Raw genomic sequence first — 7,838 nt, forward strand, 5'->3', positions numbered from 1 at the left:
GGGATTTCAAGGTGTAGAGGGAACTGCGTGTTCTAGTGTATGAGCCACAAGAAGCTCGTATGTAGGTACAACACGTAATCACGGAGGCTAATGGGATGGTATCTGTTATTACAAGAGGAGTTGAACAGAAAAGTAAAGGTGTGTCAGTTATACAGGGCCTAGTTGAGAATACAGTGTACAGTTCTGCCCCCTTATTCAATGAAAAACGTAAATGCATGGGAGGCAGTTCAGAGGAGGGGTTTACTAGATTGATAAGTCGAATGAGTGGGTTGTCTTAAGCATAAAGCCATACAACATAGAAATGGGCCTTTTAGCCCACTATGTCTATGCCAACCAAACTATATGAATCCTATTTACTTGCACTTGGTCCATACCGTACTATGCCCTGGCATTTTAAGTGCTTATCCAGATGCTTCTTAAATGTTGCGAGAATATCTGCCTCTACCACCCTCTCAGTCAGCACATTCCATATTTCTACTACCCTTTGATGAAAAAAGATTTTCTCAGATATTCCTTAAACCACTTACTCCCCACCTTAAACTTATGCCCTCTGGTCTTAGACACATTTTGGGGTGTCTTATGAGGAGACTTGTATCACTGCCAATAAGAAGGAGGAGGAGTGATGGATGTGTCTAAGATCATGAATGGTCTTGACAAAGTGGACGTGAAAGAGGATATTTCCTGTTGTGGGATCAGTCCAAAACCAGACTTTAAAATTAGAGGCCACTCTTTTAAGACAGGGATGAGGAGCATTCTTTTTCTTTGAGGGTTATCCAACATTGGAACTCTGCCTGTGATTGCAGGCTCACTGAACGTTTTAAGGCAGAGTTGGATAGATTCTTGATATTCCTCTGAGTTCGAGGCTATCAGGGGTAGGTGGGAATGTGGAGTTTTGAAACAGTAACAGAATCTAGTCACAATCTTATTGACTGGCGAAGCAGGTTTGAGGGACTGAATGGTCTACTTCTGGTTGTAAGGTTGACCTCTCTAGTTCTTAAAGTCACAATTATTAGGATTTTGTCTATTCAGAACAATGAGGAAGGAAATTCCCTCCCTGATGGCATTGTGGGTCAACCCACGGCAGTTTTTGTTTTTTTTTTCCTTTATTCATTCACGGGATGAGGGCAGCGCTGGCTAGGCAGCATTTATTGCCCATCCCTAATTGCCCCAGAGGGCAGTTCAGAGTCAACCACATTGCTGTGGAGTCACGTGTTGGCCAGACCAGGTAAGGATGGCAGTTTCCTCCCCTAAAGGGCATTAGTGAAGCAGATGGGTTTTTCCCAACAATCGACAATGGATTCATGGTCATCATTAGATTCTTAATTCCAGATATTTATTGAAGTCAAATTCCACCATCTGCCACGGCAGGATTTGAACCCAGGTCCCCAAGACGTTATCTGGGTCTCTGGATTAACAGTCCAGTGATAATACCACTAGGCCATCGCCTCCCTCTGTGGGCTGCAGTGGTTCAAGAAGGCAGCTCACCACCACCTTCTCAAGGGGCAACCAGGTACGGGCAATAAATGCAGGGCCCAGCCAGCGACGGCCATGTCCCAAGAATGAATTTTGCAAAAAAACCAGATTAGGCGTTAACAAACGTGTGGTCCCTGACTTTGCATCAGCTGGTGTGCTCCATTAGTCAGGACGCAAAGGGATCTGTTCATCATAATGACATTAACCTCAAAACTAAAATCTAAAAACGAAAGCGTCACGGGGTTCCGAGTGTGTCAGTTGCATGGTCCTGGGCTAGTCGTCTTAGCATGACTAATCTGCAACTCTCTATTTGGGACAAGATGTTCCCTGAGGAGAGTTCCGATGCAGTTTTAAATTTGCTTATTGGTTAAAAAGAATGATTAATCACGCTGCGGTATCCCATGAGATTCACCATTTCGTTGTGTTAGGCTGGTAACTAATCACGTCGTGTGGGAATCTGTCAGCAAAAGTTTCAGACACTCAGCTATCCCCAAGCAGGATACTTTGTTCAGGTCCATGTTTGAACTGCGCTGAAGCTCAAACACTTCTTTTGGAGTGTCAGCATGATATTACTGACCAAATTTAATAACAGAATGAACAAGGAAAATACTCATCTGTTCCCTGCATGCATCTTGTATGCCCCAGAACGTGTCTCAAATACTGACCCACTCCCAGTAGAAAGCCTTTAATACTGATGCACTCTCAGGGTCCCTTCCAAATATTGGCACTCTCTCAGAGATCCATCAGAAACTGGTGCACCTCCATAGATCTCCTTAAATGTGCTGTTAGGGACCTCCTGCCACCTTCCTGGTTAGCCCTGAAATACTTGCACACTCCATGGGAGTGAAACACTCCCAAAGCCCCCACGTATCTCAAAACTGTGGGATTGCCAACTTGAAGGGACAGAAAGTTGCAGAAAATGTATGGGGTTAGCGCTGCTGCCTCGCCAGGGACCCAGGTTCGATTCCAGCCTCGGGCGACTGTTTGTGTGGAGTTTGCACATTCTCCCCATGTCTGCGTGGGTTTCCTCTGGATGCTGTGGTTTCATCCCACAGTCCAAAGACGTGCAGGTTAGGGTGGATTGGCCAAGGGAAATTGCCCGTAGTGTCCAGAGATTGTTTGGATTAGGTGTGTTAGACATGGCAAATGCAGGGGTAGGGGAATGGGTCTGGGTGGGATGCTCTTTGGAGGGGCGGTGTAGACTTGTTGGGCCAATTGCCCTGTTTCCACACTGTAGGGAGTCTATGATTAATAGCTACAGTTGTACAGGTTAGAACATAAGAACTAGGAGCAGGAGTAGGCCGTCTGGCCCTTCGAGCCTGCTCCGCCATTCAGTAAGATCATGGCTGATCCTTTCATGGACTCAGATCCACTTACCCGCGTTCTCACCGTATCCCTTAATTCCTTTAGTGTTCAAAAAAAACTATCTTTTTTTAAAAAACATTTACTGAAGTAGCGTCAACTACTTCACTGGGCAAGGAGTTCCATAGATTTATCAGCCTTGGTGACTATGCCAGCTGTTACTAGCCTGCAATAGTTTGTGGGGGAAGCAGAATGTAAATAGAGTTCAAATTTAGTATTTTAGCAGCATTTTAGTCTTGGTGTCACATTTTTAAGATCATCTGAGATGCACATGACATTAATTTGCATTCAAGAAAGCAAGTTGCTCAGGTGATTTTTCGGCCCGACAAGCCGATATTTTTGTTACTAATTCTCGCTCTCTCTTCCTTCCTCACCCTGCCTGTCCTGTCACCCATTAAAGCATCAGCTGCTCTACTCGTGATCTGCCACCCAGGGAGAAGGACAGGAAAATGACTCGCCACTGTGGGCACCGCCCCCCCCCCCACCCTCCCCCCCCCCCCCCCCCTCCCCTCCCCTCCCCATGCTGGCCCTCGACCGAGGGAGGAGCCATGAGTGTAGCAAGAGTCAGAACTGAGCCCTCCTGTCAAGCTCCTCTAGGGGGAGACCTGCTCACGTTAGCATGCCCAGCAATTGAGTGGGGAAGTCGCTGCTCTCACATTCTCCTCCAGTTTGTCCATCGGTCTCCAGAGACACTGACTCTTGCCGGGGTTTAACCCCATAAACTCCAGGTGCCATTATTTGTGGGAGTTGGCCATTCAGCCCATCGAGCCTGCCTGCCCTGCCATTTAGTAATTAGAACCCCTCCCAACAGTGTGCAAACAGGCCCTACGGCCTAACAAGTCCCAGAGCATCCCACCTAGACCTGTCCCGCTAATCTACACAGCCCTGCACACTACGGGCAATTTAGCATTGTAGTCAGCTTAATCAGAGATGTTATTACGCACCCTGTGGAGCAGATGGCACTTGAACCTGGGCCTCCTGGTCCAGTGGTAGGGACACTACCACCATGCCGCTAGAGCCCTCACACTGCTATTTAATTATTTTTCTTATACAGCAGGGAGGCCAGTATCCTGTCACCCTGTCACCAAGTCACCCTTTATTCACCCAGCACAGTGCATGGACTCAGACCAACCAGCCCAGAGAGACTGACACTCCTTTCCCTTAATATATTACACTACCAGCCCTGGTATTTAAGACTGTCATGGCCAATGGAACACTTCAATGCCTTTTACCCATGCTATTCTCATAACTCTTTACACCATCAGAAATCTATCAATCTGTACTTCAAACATACTCAAAGACTGAGCTTTTACTACCTCTGGTTAAGAGAATTTCGAAGAATCACAAGTTTAAAAAAATAAAGTTTTTCTCATCTCAGTCCTAAAAAGCATTGCACCTTATTTTTAAATCGTGCCTCCTGGCCTGCCCAATCAGGGGAAACACCTTAAATACTTCGATTCTATCCATCCCTGTTAAGTATTTTACATGTATTGACTCCCCTTTTATCAAGTTTGTTAGTAACTTGCAAAAAATGTCCTCAAAAAATTACATCAAGTGTGATTTCCAACTTGCAAATCCGTGCTGACTGTGTCTATTTGGATCACTATTATCCAAGTGCCATTTATCACAACTGTTCTGATTGATTCTAGCTTTTTCCCTTCTAAGGCTAACAGGCCTCTAGGTCCCTGTTTGTTCTCTCATTCCTTTATTAAAAAACTCAATTGACATTTGCTGGCTTCCAATCTGCAGGAATCATTACAGAATCAATGGAATTTTGGAAGAGGATCACCAATGCATTGACTACCTCTTTAGCTGCCTCTTTCAACAGTTTGGGATGTAAATTATTTAAATCCTGCAGGCATTCAGCCCCATAATTTCTGCAACACAATCGTTGTCGTACTTTTCGTTTCCTTCAACTCATTCTCACGAGTCACTTGGATCTATAAGACATAGGCGCAGAAAGTAAGCCATTCAGCCCATTGAGTCTGCTCCATCATTCAACCATAGCTGATCAGTTCCTCAACCGCTTTCTCCCCGTAACCCTTGATCCCTTTGACAATCAAGAACCTATCTATCTCCGCCTTAAATATACTCAATGACCTGGCCTCCACAGCCTTCTGTGGCAGTGAATTCCATAGATTCACCACTCTCTGGCTGAAGAAGTTTCCCCTCATCTCCATTCTAAAAGGTCTTCCCTTTACTCTGTGCCCTCGGGTCCTAGTCTGTCCTACCAATGGAAGCATCTTCCCAACATCCACTCTGTCCAGGCCATTTAGTATTCTGTAAGTTTCAATTAGATCCCCTCACATCCTTCTAAACGCCATAGAGTATAGACCCAGAGTCCTCAAACTTACTTATATGTTAAACTTTTCATACCTGGGATCATTTTCATGAACCTCCTCTGAACGCTCCAAGGCGTTTTGGGTTGGGACCCTTCTTCAAAAATGGAGAAAGGGAAGGGAGCTTTCCTGAGATGTGGGGCCCAAAACTGCATACAGTACTCCAAATGTGGCCTGACCAGAGCCTCAGAAGTACATCCCTGCTTTTATATTCAAGTCCTCTCAAAATAAATGTCAAAGTTGCATTTGCCTTCCTGACTACTGACTCAACCTGCAAGTTTACCTTGAGAGAATCCTAGACTAGAACTCCCAAGTCTCTTTACACTTCAGATTTCTGAATTTTCTCCCTGTTTAGAAAATAGTCCATACTTTTATTCTTCTTACCAAAATGAATGACCTCACACTTTCCCACATTGTACTCCATCTGCCACTTCTTTGCCCACTCTCCTAACCTGTCCAAATCCTTCTGCAGCCTCCCTGCCCCCTCAGTATGGCCTGTCCCTCTACCTATCTTTGTAGCGTCTGCAAACTTAGCCAGAATGCCCTCAGTTCCTTTATCTAGATCATTAATGTATAAAGTGAAAAGTTGTGATCCCAACATTGACCCTTGTGGAACACCACTTGCCATCCTGAGAAAGACCCTTTTATCCCCTCTCTCTGCTTTCTGCCAGACAGCCAATCTTCTATCCATGCTAGCACCTTGCCTCTAACACCATAGGCCCTTACCTTACTCAGCAGCCTCCCGTGCGGCACCTTGTAAAGGTCCAGGTAGATAACATCCATTGGCTGTCCTTGGTCTGACCTGCTCATTACTTCCTCAAAGAATTCTAGCAGATTTGTCAGACATGACCTCCCATTGATGAAGCTGCTGACCTTACCCTGTTTTACCATACACTTCCAAATACTCAGAAATTTCCCTCTATCTGTCTTCCGTAAGAATCGCTTTCTCCATGACTCCCTCGACTGCTCCACGCTCCCCACTAGCCCCACCACCCCCGGCACTTTTCCCTGCAACCGCAATTTGTGCTAACCTGCCCCTACACCTCCCCCCTCACCGCCATCAAAGGCACCAAACAGCCTTTCATATCAGACAGAGGTTCACCTGTCATCTGTCAATGTGGTCTATTGCATCCGCTGTTCCCGATGTGGCCTCCTGTACATCGGGGAGACCAAGTGGAGGTTCGGAGACGCACCTGCGCTCTGTTCACGACAAGCGACAACACCTTCAAGTCGCGAACCACTTCAAATCCCCCTCCCACTCCCTGGGTGATATGTCTATCCTGGGCATCCTCCAGTGTCACAATGACGCCACCCGCGAACTAGAGGAGCAACGCCTCTTATTCCGCCTCAGGAGCCTACAGCCCAATGGCCTAAACATGGAATTCACCAGTTTTAAAATCTCCCCACCCCCGGCCTCATCCCATGACCAACCCTCCCTCTCATCCCCGCGCCCTTAACCTGACACAACCTGTCCATCTTCCCTCCCACCTATCCGCTCCTCCCACCTCACTGACCAATTCCCACCACTACCTACCTGCACTCCCCTATCACCATCCCACCTACTTTCCCCAGCCCCACCCCTCCTCTCAATTCAGAGCTCCCTTCCCCCTCCCCATTTCTGAAGAAGGATCCTGACCGAAACGTCAACTTTCCTGCCCCTCTGATGCTGCCTGGCCTGCTGTGTTCATCCAGGTCCACACTGTGTTATCTCTGACTCCAGCATCTGCAGTTCTTGCCATCTCTTCACAAATCTCATCCTTCACAATGGACTCTTAAAATCTTACCCACGACCGAGGTTAGGCTAATTGGCCTGTAATTTTCAGTTTTTTGCCTTATTCCCTTTTTAAACAGGGGTGTCACGTTAGCGATTTTCCAGACCTCTGGGACTCTCCCTGACTCTAGCAATTCCTGAAAGATCACCACTAACGCCTCCACTATCTCTTCAGCTATCTCCTTTAAAACTCTGGGGTGTAGTCCATCTGTTCCAGGTGATTTATCCACCTTCAGGCCAATCAGTTTTTCTAGCACCTTCTCCTTGTTGACAGCCACCATACTCAGGTCTGCCCCCGACTCTCTTGAATTTTTGGGATATTACTCTTGTCTTCCACTGTGAAGACTGAGGCAAAGTAATTATTCAGTTCCTTAGCCACTTCCTTGTCCCCCACTACTATCTCTCCAGCGTCATTTTCCAGTGGTCCAATGTCCACTTTTGCCTCTCTTTTGTCCTTTATATATCTAAAGAAACTCGTACAGTCCTTCTTTATATTACTGGCCAGCTTACCCTCATTTTTAATCTTCTCCCTCCTTTTTTTTGTTGGTCCTCTGGTTTCCCACTGCCCTTCGCCACATTATATGCTTTCTCTTTTGCTTTTATGCTATCCCTGACTCCCCTAGTCAGCCATGGTTGCCTCATTGTCCCTGCACCATGCTTCTTTTTCCTAGGGTTGAATTTTTGCTATGTCTCCTGAATTACTCCCAGAAATTCCTGCCATTGCTGCTCCACTGTCTTTCCTGCTAGGCTCCTCTTCCAGTCAATTCTGCCCAGCTCCTCCCTCATACCTCTGTGGTTGCTTTTATCCAGCCGTAATACCATTACCTCTGATTCTATCTTCTCCCTCTCAAATTGCAGAGTAAGTTCAATCATATTATGATCACTGCCTCCTA

The sequence above is a fragment of the Rhincodon typus genome, chromosome 39 (genome assembly GCF_021869965.1).
Source record: "Rhincodon typus isolate 14 chromosome 39, sRhiTyp1.1, whole genome shotgun sequence".
Classification (NCBI taxonomy): domain Eukaryota; kingdom Metazoa; phylum Chordata; class Chondrichthyes; order Orectolobiformes; family Rhincodontidae; genus Rhincodon; species Rhincodon typus.